This window comes from Anguilla anguilla, chromosome 14 (assembly GCF_013347855.1).
Source record: "Anguilla anguilla isolate fAngAng1 chromosome 14, fAngAng1.pri, whole genome shotgun sequence".
NCBI lineage: Eukaryota > Metazoa > Chordata > Actinopteri > Anguilliformes > Anguillidae > Anguilla > Anguilla anguilla.
Window position 1 is genome coordinate 20720657 of NC_049214.1, and position 13537 is coordinate 20734193.

Below are 13537 nucleotides of genomic sequence, written 5' to 3' on the forward strand. Positions count from 1 at the left end.
AACAGGAGAGACTGTGACCTTGACTAGTATTACAGCAGGTTTCCACCTCATTTTTCCCTCACATAGCTGCTTCTCCTCTACTGAACCTCCAAGCTTCTGAGGAGTGACATTCTATTCCAGCAGATGAATGGATGCCCGCAGCCCTCAGCATGTTGCAGGGTGTTTTAATGAGGCCCCTGGCCTGGAACTCCAGTCTATTCATGGCAGAGACCCAAGTGATTGGGCTGTCATGACTCTCCTGTCAGAAGCCTGGTGAGATGGAGATAGAGAGGTCAGCATCAGTCTATATCTGGGAACTCTGCAACTAAGAATGGCACCTCTGTGCCACACAAGATGGAGCTGCTAGCAGCGGACAGGCTATTGACTGTGTGTGCTCTTAACACTGCTATCCCCTCTGCTCACTGTGAACTGGCCATGCTCCTCTGCAGTAGCTGTCTCATTCAAGGAATTGGACTAATGAAGACCCTGGAACAGCTCCAAACTTCTGAGCTTAAGATTCAGCCCCAGACCCCTGGGAAGCATGGCACTGCAGGACACTCTCTCACTGCTCAGGCAAGTCCCACAACTATGACCTATGAGGGGGTTAGTACGTTTCAAAAACATATTAGAACATAGGATTTTATGGGGTGGTGGGGCCCAGGGATTTTTGGGGCTCAAAATCCCCTGTGGCACCCCTAATCTTAACTGTCATAAATCCTACATGCACGCAGACCATAAAAAAGGTCAGGTCTACTGGAAAGTAATGTGATTTCAGGAGTTTATAATGAGTTCATTAAAAAAGCATTGAGTTACCTCATTTGAAACACCCACAGTAAAACAAGCCTTTGTCTTTGGCTGCCAAGTTTTCGACATCCCAGATTGATAGTGGGTACCTTGTGTAAAGCACAAATTTTGCATTAACTAGCGGTCCACTATTGGCATTTCTTTGTCTGAGCAGTATAAGGCAAAACTAACCTTACTGGCTGGGGCTGTTCCTGGAAGTTCCCTGCCTCAGCACTCGCTCAGACATTTGAAGGGGGGAGGGGGGTTGGCCATAATCTTGCTTTTACCTTCCTAGGTAACTTTGAAGTGGAGTGGATGCAACTACACACAGACCCTACCATTGCTTCCTTTTAGTGTTCTTTGAAAGGGAACGGTCAAAATGTTAATGAGCATTAGTTGCAGTTGAAAGCCATTTTGGATTTTCTTAAACAGTGGGAGTGTTTCAGAGGGATGGGGACCTCTACCTCTATCAGGCCCAGCTCCCAAAGTGTGGTAGGACAGTCAACCAGCTCTTGTTGCCAGAAGCCTAGTGAAGGGAACTACTGTCACAAGTGCAAGATGGCCATAATCACCAAGGCGCTGAATGCACAGATTCACAGAATCGGTTCTTAACAGATGATATTAGTCTGGAATGATTGCTGAGATGTTAAGCAGTTTAAATCTGAACTGCTGCCAGAATTCACTGGCCAAGCCTAACAATCCACTAGTATGTACCTTTTTGAAAAAATTTGACAGTTCATTACACAAACCTGGCAGATGGAAAAGATGTGACCTATATGCCCAGTTTATGTCTGCCACCTCAGAGCATGCAATGATAATGCACTTGCAGATAGCACAATAGTCAATTGTCCAATGTGGCGAGGGAAAAATATGTTTTTAGTAGCATCGCTGAGATTAGGATGTGCGCACTCTGATGCCATTTTGAAGCACTACTCACAAATCCACGATGGGCCCACTGGACTAGTTCCTGCCTGGGAAAGGACGATAGATTCCGCCAGGATCGGTTTGTAGTCTCCCACCAGAATTTAAACAGCATTTCTATCAGGATCAAAGTTTTCCCCACAGCTTCAGGATTACCTGGATTAGCTCAGCTTTCTTTACATGTCGCTCAAACATTTTGTTCCACAGTCACTGTAAGTGGTTGAGCAACAGTGCAAAAACCTCCAGCACTGAGCATAGGAATTCCCCTCAGGAGAAAGCCTGTGGGTTAATGCATACTGTCAGTGCAAAGGAAATGGCTTCTAGCCATGCAGGTCTCTGGTTGGCCTTTTGCACCATCTCAGGATGTGAGGAGTAGGGGACTGACAGGTGGAGCTGGTGATGTGGTCCAATGCAATTTCCCACAGTCTGGACAACACTACTGCGGCACACAGACTGGTGCATCCTGTTTCTTTTTAGGCTGCCAGCTTTAGATCCCCTTCTAACTCATCTTACCCACACGGGGGGTGTCCTTCAGGGATGAGAGCACAAACTGCAGGTGATTCTGGGAGAGCTACCTACTTGGATTGAATGACACAGAAAAGCTATACCTTATCGTTATATTGGACATCCATGGACATCCAGTTAGAATATATTTAAGCAAAGTACCTTTAGTTAAAAAGCAAAAAAAAAAAAAAAGCTTCAGTCAGTTTATTTATTGTGACCAAAGTCAAGTGTGTCATTTTTCTCTGCCTCAGGGAATCTGTGTTTTAGGGATCCTGCTTCTTTTGTGCCTGGATGATATTACAGTACTAATAACAATTCAAAACATTAGCCTTTACCAAAAATATATTCCTACTCTCAGTTTGAAAATAATCTTTGTATGAAAAATACCCCATTAGTCATTGCTCTTGATTGTAACCTACGTATGTATTACTGAAGTATACAATATAAACATACTATATGATTAATTGGTTTTATATTTAGACATATGTAAATGTGCTTTTTTACCTTTCAATGCTGTGCTTGAATTGTCTAGCCTATATGTTTCCCTGTTCATGCCAAGGCTGAAGAACATTTAACTGGTACCTATAGATTATACGATGACACCTATAATAAATATGTACGTAGTTGCTGACAAAATGTTATTGCATAGCATGAGTCACATAATTGTCCAAAATCTGTAACAGGACAGCAGTAAACGCAAGTTACCCCGTCAAGTTGTGATATAGAAACGACAGTGTTGTAATAATACTTTCAACCACTAGAGGGTGGGTTATTCTAGGAAAAGAGGGTGACGCCAAGGAAGGAAGTACTTGAAAATGAATTACTTCCTGTTTAAGTCCACTGGGGATTACTTCCAAATAAATAAACAAAGCATTGTGCGTGTACGAATCCCTAAAACATTAACATTTAGAGTTATCATTCATTTAAAAGACTGCAAAAAACTTGTTGAGTTAGTTTTTACTTATCTGTATTGCTTTTATTCGTATATTTTTTCTATTGTTTTTATTTGTTCCTGATTATTTCCGAGTTTTTTTTATTTCAGGAGCATGTTTATCCTTTATTGAACTGAATTTTGTTTTTCTTGGGGATTGTTTTTACTATCTCATGTTTGTATTTCAGTCTTTCTGGGAAGGATGTTGCAAATGAGTTTCAATAAAAGGTAGTAGTAGCTTATATTTATTGTATTTAATCATTTATGTTATTATTGTTGCTTTGCTTTGTTTTTAGAAAGCAACATGAGTTTGGGGTTTCTAAATGTCAAAAGCTTCAAAGTTGTGTTGTTTAGTCATTTGGTTAATCAATTTTCTGCTCCACAATGGCACTGTTCAGGACTAATTTTTAACATGGAATACCTATAAACGTTACCCATGTTGAGCAAGTGGTGGCAGCAATCATTGAGCAAAAATACAAAAAAATAGTTTACACACCTATTCCAGTCAGGCAAGTGAATTTTTCACAAGCACTAAAACATGAATCCAGGAACAGAACTAAACCGAAAACCAGATGGTCAACTCTTGTCTTTCTTCAGTCCTCTCTACTTCCTTATTAAGGGCAGGGTTTTGAAAGCTGGGTTATGAAAGACTATGATACTCACTGAATGGTTCAAATTAAGAGCTGAGAAATGGCATTTATTTACATGAGATTACTTCCGTCTGCTTTGGTCTCGATATGTGGATATGTATGGCTTAACCCTGTTTAGACTCCTAACAGACTGTTTTAGTAATGTCAGCAGTTTTGCAGTGCTACCAGCCCTTCATTAAGATCCATAGAGTCAGCAAATAATACGTTTGTGCTGAAACAAAGACAAGATTATGAATATGGTGCTGACCATCTAGTTAGTATATCAGCAATCTGTGGTGAAACCAGTTGAATAGCGACCACGTTTATTTGCTGAGGCAGAAGAGAACAGAGGTTTCTATGTCACTCTCATAATAAACAGACCCTGGCTACATTCTTTCTAAAACATCAGTGTTTCCACAAGCATTTTGTGATACCTGACATCTCTCTTTCCAGAATTTCAGAGACAGGTCTTAGAGTACAGGGTGATTTTTATATTTGTGAGGCTTGACATCAGTAATGCCACTCTATTTCACACATACATCTATTTCATTATACCAAAACTACACTATATAGTTGTTGATTTTCTTTTGTTAAGATAATAGCCCTATGATGGACTAGCATTCCGACCAGAGAAATGAAAATAGGATTGCCTGTAACCCTAAAAGTCAAAAAGGTATGACCAAGACTTTCGGTGTGCCATTTGTGTCACTGTAAACTTCAGTGTTGCCTCCTGTCAGATTAATTTTTACTTACAATTCCCAGAACCACCCGAGCTGTTGCCTGATAAATCTAACTGCATGTTCTCTGGATGGCTGTTTGTGTGCAGTTATGCTGAATTGCATTACACTTACACATGGTTAATCAGGGTTTGTGACCAAACCATACGTCTCAGCTCTCCGCTCTTAATCTGTCCATGGGGAAACACTGGAGGAATTGTTCACAGAAGTCTGAAGAGGAATTGAGCCTACTGAGTTCCCACAGAAAAGCAGTTTGCAACCATAAGGCTATCCTGTAGCTGGTAACTGTTTAGAACATCACCACCAACGTAAGAATAAGTGTGTAGTGTGTAGATTTTAATCGGGTCACATTTTATAGTTTCTATCCAACATACTGTGTCACAGAACAAGGGGAAACATTGAGACATGTAAAAGGGTTCGATTTGTAGACTTCATTGTTCTCAAGATGCTTCCTAAGATTTACAGATTTACAGCAGGACCCCAACAGGAATTAGACCAGCAGGGAGGAGCCCCAATCAAAACTCATTTCAGAGTTAGCCTGTGACCATCCTCTGTTCCCTGGAAAATCGGACCTCCAGTGATTCTGCAGTGATTGCTTTCCTTGTGGATTCATCTTTTTTGTCTCTCACTCACTCTTTTCAGGATGTTTCCTCTCTTGGGTCTCATAAAATTATAAAAAATAAATAAATAAAAAAGCAACAGAAAAACAAGTGTTTTAATTCAGATTGACATCAATCTGACTTTCCTTGCTGTCTGGCCAAAGAAATGTACTGTAGGGGGGCTTACACTCTCTGGTGTTCTCTACACCTACAGCTAGCACAGACGATGCTGTACCAGTGAGGTCCAAGTTAGGAATACAAAAGAGGCTCCTCTGCCATTTTACAGAAGTGGGTACATGCTTTTATGCTTGATTTTGCCTTTCATAAAAATCTCTTTTAAGGCTTAAAGCTAATTGTGTAAATTATGTTCTCAGTAGATTTGTGAGTTTATTCCGTTCTTTCCTAGAAAAATGCTTTCGATTTTGATTGGTGAAAGACAAACATTTCAGGCATAGTGATGCCATAGCAACGTAAGCTCTGATGGAGGCATATTTCCAAAACCTGAACAGCCAATTACCAAGCCCACCATACTAGTTTCCATCCACACCTTTTCCTTCCGGGAGATCTGCAGGGGTCTCAGTGATTTTGGCACACAGCCAGGGGCTTCACATTCTAGCTCGCAGTCCCAGCAGCCTCCAACTCTATAAGCACTGTAGTCCACTTAAAATATACAAAAATACACTTACGCCCCATACATCTGCTTATGGGTTATATTGGTTCTGTTTTCAATGAATGGGATAACGAGAAGTATTTCATTGTCCCTCCAGTTAGATGTAGTGTGAAGAAAATGTACTTGGTAAAAAAAAAAAATGTACAGAACGTGATTTTTAATAGTAGAACAATATAGGGGGGCTAGTGACAATTTAGGATGTATACTCCAACCGAGTATTGAGGATAAATTTGTACATTTACAGAATCTTTGTACTGGGATCAAAAGATTTTGTGCTATTCAAAACCTATAATTAAGTAAGTGGTTTAACTGTTATATTAAACTGGCATGTGTTTCAAGGTACTGAATACTTTTATATTCAGAGAGATTGAGTGGAGCTGCAAATGGCACCCCAGGAACAGGTTTTCATGCCCCTTCAGTCAAAGATACCCATTCAGACACAACATCTACTCTTTATAGTCTGAAACCAAGTAGGGTTCATAACAAAACTGTTGCGGTCTGGTTTAAAATAGCCAGCATTCTGCTTCCCTGGATAATGTTACTGAGAGCAAAAAAAAACTGGGGCTCTAGCAAAACAACAGACTCAGAGTGACATTTTGTTCTTCCATACCCTGCAATTTGTGGTGTGAATCTTCATTTTTCTCTGGTTAGTCATGATCGTGATGGAAATACATCCGGTTGCTCATAAGACTCACAGATTAAATCCTTTTTGGTCGGATATAGCATTACTGGCACAATCGTTGCATTTTGATGTTATGTTTTACACAGTCCTTTTGTCCAAATGAAATGCAATGCAGATTGGCATTACACTGGAGGTTGTTAAAAATCAGTTGGCTGATGTGTTTTCTGTAGAGCTTGGTGAGAGCCCGAAAAGAGAATTTTGTGATGAATAGCTGGGTAGCTTTGCGTTCTGTTCCCTGTAATCAGGATGCGCACGCATTCCTCCTGTGGACGAGCTGTGGTGTGGCGTGGAACTCCAGCCACAGCCACTGCAAGTAAGCAGGCAGGAGGCCGTCGTTTTCACCAAATTTCTATATGGCCCTTAAGCAGAGCAGACACACAGAATTTTGTCAGTTAAGCTGAGATCTACTTGGTTGTAGGAAGTTACAGCTGTTCAAACTCAGTGTATATGGCTGCAGTGCCACAAGTTCTCAATCTCAATTAAGCACATCCTGCTAAAATATTAATTAATATTAATATGTCATGGTTTGCCTAAAAATGGACAAATACTGGGTATGAAATTTGCTACAAAAATTAAATATCCCAGATCTAACTAACTTGCTGTGTCCAGTATGAAGAAGTATATTGGCTGGCTACAGTCTCACCAGAGTAGGCTATATGATTGAAAAGTCATAGATGTAAAAGGTCAATAGGTACATGGAGAGCATGACTTGATAATATTTATGGATGTGCGCCTAGCGTGAATGTATATCTTTGTGTAGACCTGGAATCTGCTGTTCTTACTGAATAATTTCAGGTTATTTGCATTTCTGAAGCTCTTGCTAAGTGCAACAGTTCCACTCCAATGTAAACTTAAGAAACAGAAAAAGTAGATAAAAGATAAATAGACATTGCGCAAATAGAGAAGGAAATTATTGAAATGAACTGTTTTAATTAAAGGTGCAGACTCTTTGTGGCTTTTTCCCATTAGTGTTAGCCAGCCCAGTAGACTCTTCATAATTGGTTTTAAAGACAAAATAGATAAAGAGCATTCAGCCCTGTTCTTTCAGGGCATATTAGCAGACTTACTGCGTCCATATCAGTCAAATTCCCTGAAAGCTTGGAGCTTGGCTGGGCCATTTGCAAATTTAATTCAGATATTTACAAATAAGTGCAGTTCAACACCAACAAATAGATTTAGGTTTCATAAACAATCACCCTGCAAAAGTAATCATGCTGAAATAACATTTTTGTTTCATGTTGCTGCTCCCTGCTGTATGTGTTTTATGCTGCTTTTTAAATTTGAATTATTTCTCAATAAATGCCACAATGAGAGTTTTCCAGATCAATTTCCATTTAATGCAAAACAGTGAACACTAAGGTATCTGAAAGACTGGAGAACTGCCGGGAGCACTAGCACTATTCAGCCACTAACTGATGGCCTGGGAATGGAATTCTCCAGGCAATCACTGCACACTCATTCCGCTGTGCCTTCCAGACAACAGTGCTCAAACAGCTAAGAAACTGGGTGTGTCAAAGGGGACATTTCATTTAGCCTAGGAGATTTACGGAAGGCAATCCACCTCCTTGATTTAGGGATCACCAGGGATCACTTCCCACTGAGTTATCAGATCGTGCTAAGAATGGCACAGTAGCCAAATCACTCAAGACTTTTCACATTTTACCTTTATGTATGAACACAGGTTTATTGGCAGGAGGATTCAGTTCAGTGTGTGAGCTTCCCAGTAGCCTATGGACTTTCTTTTATATGTATATATTTTATATAATATTATATTTTTATATAATATTATATATATATATATATATATGTGTGTGTGTGTGTGTGTGTTTGTTTTTTTTTTGTTGTTGTTTTTTGCAGCATGAACTTGGTGGGAAGCGGGCAATTCATAGACAAACTAGGCCATGATGTTACCATGTCAGTATGCTACAGCTTGATCATTCTTTTTTTTTAATGTATGGCTCCTTGTTTGATCAATTATATTTAAACAGTGAGATAATATTTGTTGATGAAAATGAAAACAGTAATTACAGATTTCTTCCACATTCCATTATTCTCTCAAAATTAAATTTACAATGGTTGAACTAAGTAAATATAAATATGAACAAAACAGAACAAAATCGTATACACGCTGGTTAACAACTTTTCATACAACCATCAAAGGCCAATGTTATTATTAGAATCTGTCAGAAATTTAAAGGAGGTTTTATCATTCCTTGGAATTTGTTTTTCAAAATATTTTAAATAGTGTGTGTATCTCTGCAGACGAAACGTTCATCCAGCACAGCCCTTAATACTCCCGGCCAATATATTATAAGTTTTATTTTCCTCTTGGAGGTTTCTATAGAAACGCCTGTTGCTTGCTTATGCGACGATTCCTGCTTTACCACATCGGGCCAATGAACTGTGGGAGTTGGGTGTCTGGTTACTCCCAGCAAGCCTGCTCCAGCTTGCTAAACGAAGAGAGAGAAAGCTTCATAGCATAATGGTTACCAGGCTGTTGGAGGAACGTATGCGACACGGGACTGTATAGAAATACAAATTCACAAAATAATAGCATGACAAGCGGGCACCCAGAAGTCGTTTAATGGGATATTATGTGTGATAATCCTACTCCGGAATACGCATTAATAAGTTATGGATATATAGGAACGAGTTTTTATTAGGAAATAAACCTGTTGCCTATTCGACAGCCCCATTCTTCTTCCATTTCAAGATGTTCCATTGTGGAAGGGATGCTGAACGGCTTCGCTTGTTTGCACTTTTCTAGTTGGAGCTCCAACTGAAGTACTAAGCTAATTCGTGAATTGGTAAAACAAGGTAAGTTGGTGCTGTTATCGTGTCTGTGTCAAAGGAAATTCATAAGCGATAGATGTTTAGCTAGCTACCTCACAGGCGGATCAACAAAAGCAGAGGGAAAAGCACTTAACCTGTTGTTTACGGCACATTAGTTCAGTTTTTTTGCTCTAAAATAAATATTTAGAAAACTATTAGTCTACGAGCAAAATAATATGCTAATTCTGTAATTTCTTGGGTGTGTTTGAGTTTGAAGACGAAGTTTGAAACGACATAACTACTTGCATACGAAGCACCCAAGAATGCGTTTTGAACGCCGAATAAAGTGTTGCAACAGTTTAAAGACGTCCATTGAGTCGGAAAAATGTAGTAGCGCGAGATTCCTTAGGAAGGACTGTTGCGACTTAATGGTGAATCGCAGGTTATATTTTATGTTGGCTAATTTAGCCGTGAACCATACCCACCGTACAATGCAATAGGCTCAGTTTGAAAACTTGTCTGTAGAGTTAGGCACATTTCTGTCGTGGTCCTAACGCGGGCAGGCAAAGTCTTTGACTGCAAGTTGTTTTCGGGATTGCGCGTCTCACGTATTTTTTCCGGGTGTATTCTTCCTAAATGCTTACAAATAATTGAAATTGGAACAAAATAGCAATGTAGAACTGTCTAACGAGCGATTCCGTGCATCAGAACGAGCCACGTGATAAATGTCGCGCGTTGGCTAAAGTTTTGAATATAGCCTATGTAGAAAAAAATAGACAAAATATTGCCAGTCTCAGAAATTATTAACCAGGGAATTTCACCAGGGAATGTAAAGAACAGAAGCTACCAACTGACTGCGTACAGCAATTTAGAACTATTTTGTTTTGTATTAGTGTTGATAAAACACTTCTCCAGTACATCTACCATTGTATTAGCTATAGGGTGTAGGCTACTCAGGTTTTCAGGAGGCATTTTTGACATAAAAGTACCAGAAAGTTTAGCGTAGGCTGTAAAATGATTCGCACGAGTAGCCTACTGGGAGGCAATAGGCCTACTATTACAAAGCAACTAATTATCTTTTGCTGCTGACCAACATAGACTGAAACTACTCCACACATGTATTTTACGGTTGTTTCTAAACTGAGTGTCGCATTTCTGCTACTTTTAGAAGCTGTATGAAACGCATCTTAAGCTTTTCTTATATTTTGTTGTGTTATGGACCATTGCAGCATCCATCGAGTATTTTACTCAGCTTCACAGTTAAAGAAGACTGAAAATACAGTTTGTAATCGTTTCCATCAACTTTCTGAGCAAGTGACCACGTAAATGAACACTGCGCTTATTGGCCTGATATAGAAGTTTTACCTACTCGTAGTGACGTAATTGTGGTTTACCATTTTGCTTTCCATCCTGTAAATAAAGACTTATAGAAGGCACATTTTGATGAAATAAATCCCATTCCCGCAGAGCAGGAAATGGCAAGAGGGGGTGTGTCTAAACAGAATCAGATGTGCTTTTGTATAGAAGGATTTCACAGAAGAAAATGCAATCACATAATCTTACTGTTACTAGCCTACTGCTTAAATAAATCCACGATTAAAAAAAAAAAAAAAAAAAGTTGCTGTGTTTGGACTTAATTGAACACTTGAAAAATATGATGTTCATTTAGACACCCACGGCACTTCCTGCATTTATAAACTCTGGAGTCAATTATACCCAATGTTGCCTTTTTTGTGATAAACATAGTTCTATTACACACACAAGGTAACATTTTTTTTCAGAATGGCTGTAGTAGTTCTTCAAGGGTAAACTGCAGAACAATAAATAAATAATTTCAAATCTAATAATAGAGTTTCGTAGTAGGGTGAAGTGGAGTCACAAAGCAGGTCATGCCAACATTTAACAGCTTTAGTTGGAAATAAATCCCATTCCTGCAGAGCAGGAAATGGCAATTTAGTTGGTCACCAAAATATTACTTAATGTAATAAATGTATTAATTCATGTAATTTTCGATACTGTAATAAAATCACATTTAAAATTGCTTTTTGAGAAACTGAAAAAAGAAAATTCAACTTTGCCGACTTGATTTTGGTTTGATGGTTCACTGATCATGCACACAACACGGTGATGGTCAGTGAATAGCTAGTAAATTGCTTTGATAAAGGTATCTGATAAACTCATGGTATTATGTTCTCATGACATGCAGCTATCAAGTGCATTTAGGCTTTTTTAAGCTGACTTCCTAGTGGTATAAAATGTCTAGAATATGCTTCCTCTGACTGTGATTAGAAAGGCTTGTTTTAGCTACAGCAATTCCAGCAATACTTTTATGTCCTGTCATAGGAATGACACACTCTGGTGCATGCTAATGAACATACACCATGTTTGCATATTTCCCACAAAAGAAGTATTATTACATTGTAGCACTGGAATTGGCTTTCCTTATGTACTATTGGAATGGAAAAGGTGAAACATTATGTAAACATTTTAGGAGCATTAAAGGAAACTGCTGTGTTTTATTTGGAAAAGGTCTACTCAAGAAAATATGAATATGCTGATTTTGCGTGTGTTTTAATACCCCTTAGACCAGAAAAGAATGTTCATTACTCCCTGTACTCCCCTGCACAGATCGGGGTTTAAATAACTAGAGTTTAAACCCCCCTGGTTTAGAACATAGGTGCTTACTTTTTCTTATTTAGTTACCTCTGAGGGCAGGCCATTTCCACAGCCATACTGCACAGAGTGAGAAACACGCCATCTGTTTTAGCTTTAAAGCTAAATTGTCATTTCCTGATGTTATTAATGGATAACATAGGTACACCACAAGCAACTTCCAATGCCAGGCCTAGTTTGCAATGTAGGTCTTTGTCTTTCTTGAGTGTATTGAATATAAGCAGCAGGAGAATAAAAGTGTTGCCAAAAAAAACCAAATCATCCCACAAAAGTTTCTGTCAATGTGAAAACTGTGCTGACCCCCTCATAAATATGTCTGTTTATCTAAACTAGTTGGCTTTCTTTAGGAAGATGCATAAAAATGTAGGCATAGTCTTAGTTTTTGTTCTGTAGCAGGACTTTTGTAGTTATGTACATAAATCCTGGTAAATTGATTATATTTTAGATTGCATATGGTAATAAACCAGCTATGAAACTAAAGACTGGTCTATACTGTGCATAATGTACTTGCGCTAGATTGCAGTCCCATCTTATGGAATGGTATAACTTTTATTTCCTTTGGTCAATAACTATACATGAAATATAACATAGTTATAGTCATCATAGTAGCCAGGAACATTATTTCTTTCCAGTTTATTTAATAATTGGCCAGTTACTGTTTCCATTCAGCTGTACCCCCTTTTTCCATTGTTGAGCTAGAAGCAGGCTTGATGAGTTCGCATTTTTGTGGTTTTCCATCATTTTTTTTTTTTTTTCATGCTGACCTATATCCAGTCTGCCTGCTTCTGCAACCAGTGCCGGTCTTATTATAAGCAAACTGCGGGCAGAGTTGGGAAGCTGTGTAACTACAGCGAGGAATAAAAACCGAGGGGGTAAAAGACCGTGCGGCCATCACTGAATGCAGCGGCTGACGAGGCAGGCAGAAGTAATATGGAGTCTGGATCTGTGTGGAAAACCACAGCCGTGGATTGCAGATGAAGTCCAGGCAGTCATTTTTCATCTGGGCTGAGAGCAGCATTCACTTTGGCATCATAGGCTGCTCGGCCATGGGTGATGCAGAGGAAGAGCATTAGTACTGTACCAGCTCAGCCTTCTTAAGGCTCCAGCTCAGTGGAAAAGAGCTACTACATAACTCCATGTCAGTGTGTTTAAAAACTGCCAAATACAAAATTTATATTAATGCTATGGGATCAGAGTAGGTTATTTAGAAACCTGCATGTTCAAGCAATAACAGCTGATGTTTGACAGTGTGTAATCCAAAGTGATAAATAAAAAGAAGTTAAGGTGCATTACATAAATGTTTCAGGTCTAGAGTTTCATTGGTACTATAATGTGGAGTACAAAACTAAAATCCCTCATCGTGCATATCAGCATGCTTTTTTGACTAAAGGCTTTTTCAACAATGTATTAAGAACCGAGTGAGGGCATTTTTTAGGTTTCCAGCACCGATGGGTCAGACTGTAAAAACATAGAGAGAGAGGTGGTGAAACACAAACATAGCTATATTACGTAGGCCTACACCAGCACAGCTCAAATATCCGATTCACCCTAGATGTATTTAATAAAAATGTCACTTTAGCATGAATTATTTTAGGTTTGTGTGCAGTGTTGCCTTGGAAGGTGGAGTGAGCGCAGTCAGGATTGTTTAGCAGAACCA

The 13537-nt window shown here is 39.1% G+C and overlaps 1 protein-coding gene across 3 annotated transcripts in view; it reads left to right on the forward strand.

Annotated features, from left to right (window-relative positions):
- The first annotated feature begins 8834 nt into the window (after nucleotides 1-8834).
- The window catches only part of ptpn13 (protein tyrosine phosphatase non-receptor type 13), a 60573-nt gene continuing 55870 nt past the window's right edge, over nucleotides 8835-13537 (forward strand). For all 3 annotated transcript variants that reach the window (XM_035390659.1, XM_035390660.1, XM_035390661.1), the window contains exon 1: nucleotides 8835-9252. The gene's annotated coding sequence lies outside the window, so the exon portion shown is untranslated. The remainder of the gene's footprint in view (nucleotides 9253-13537) is intronic.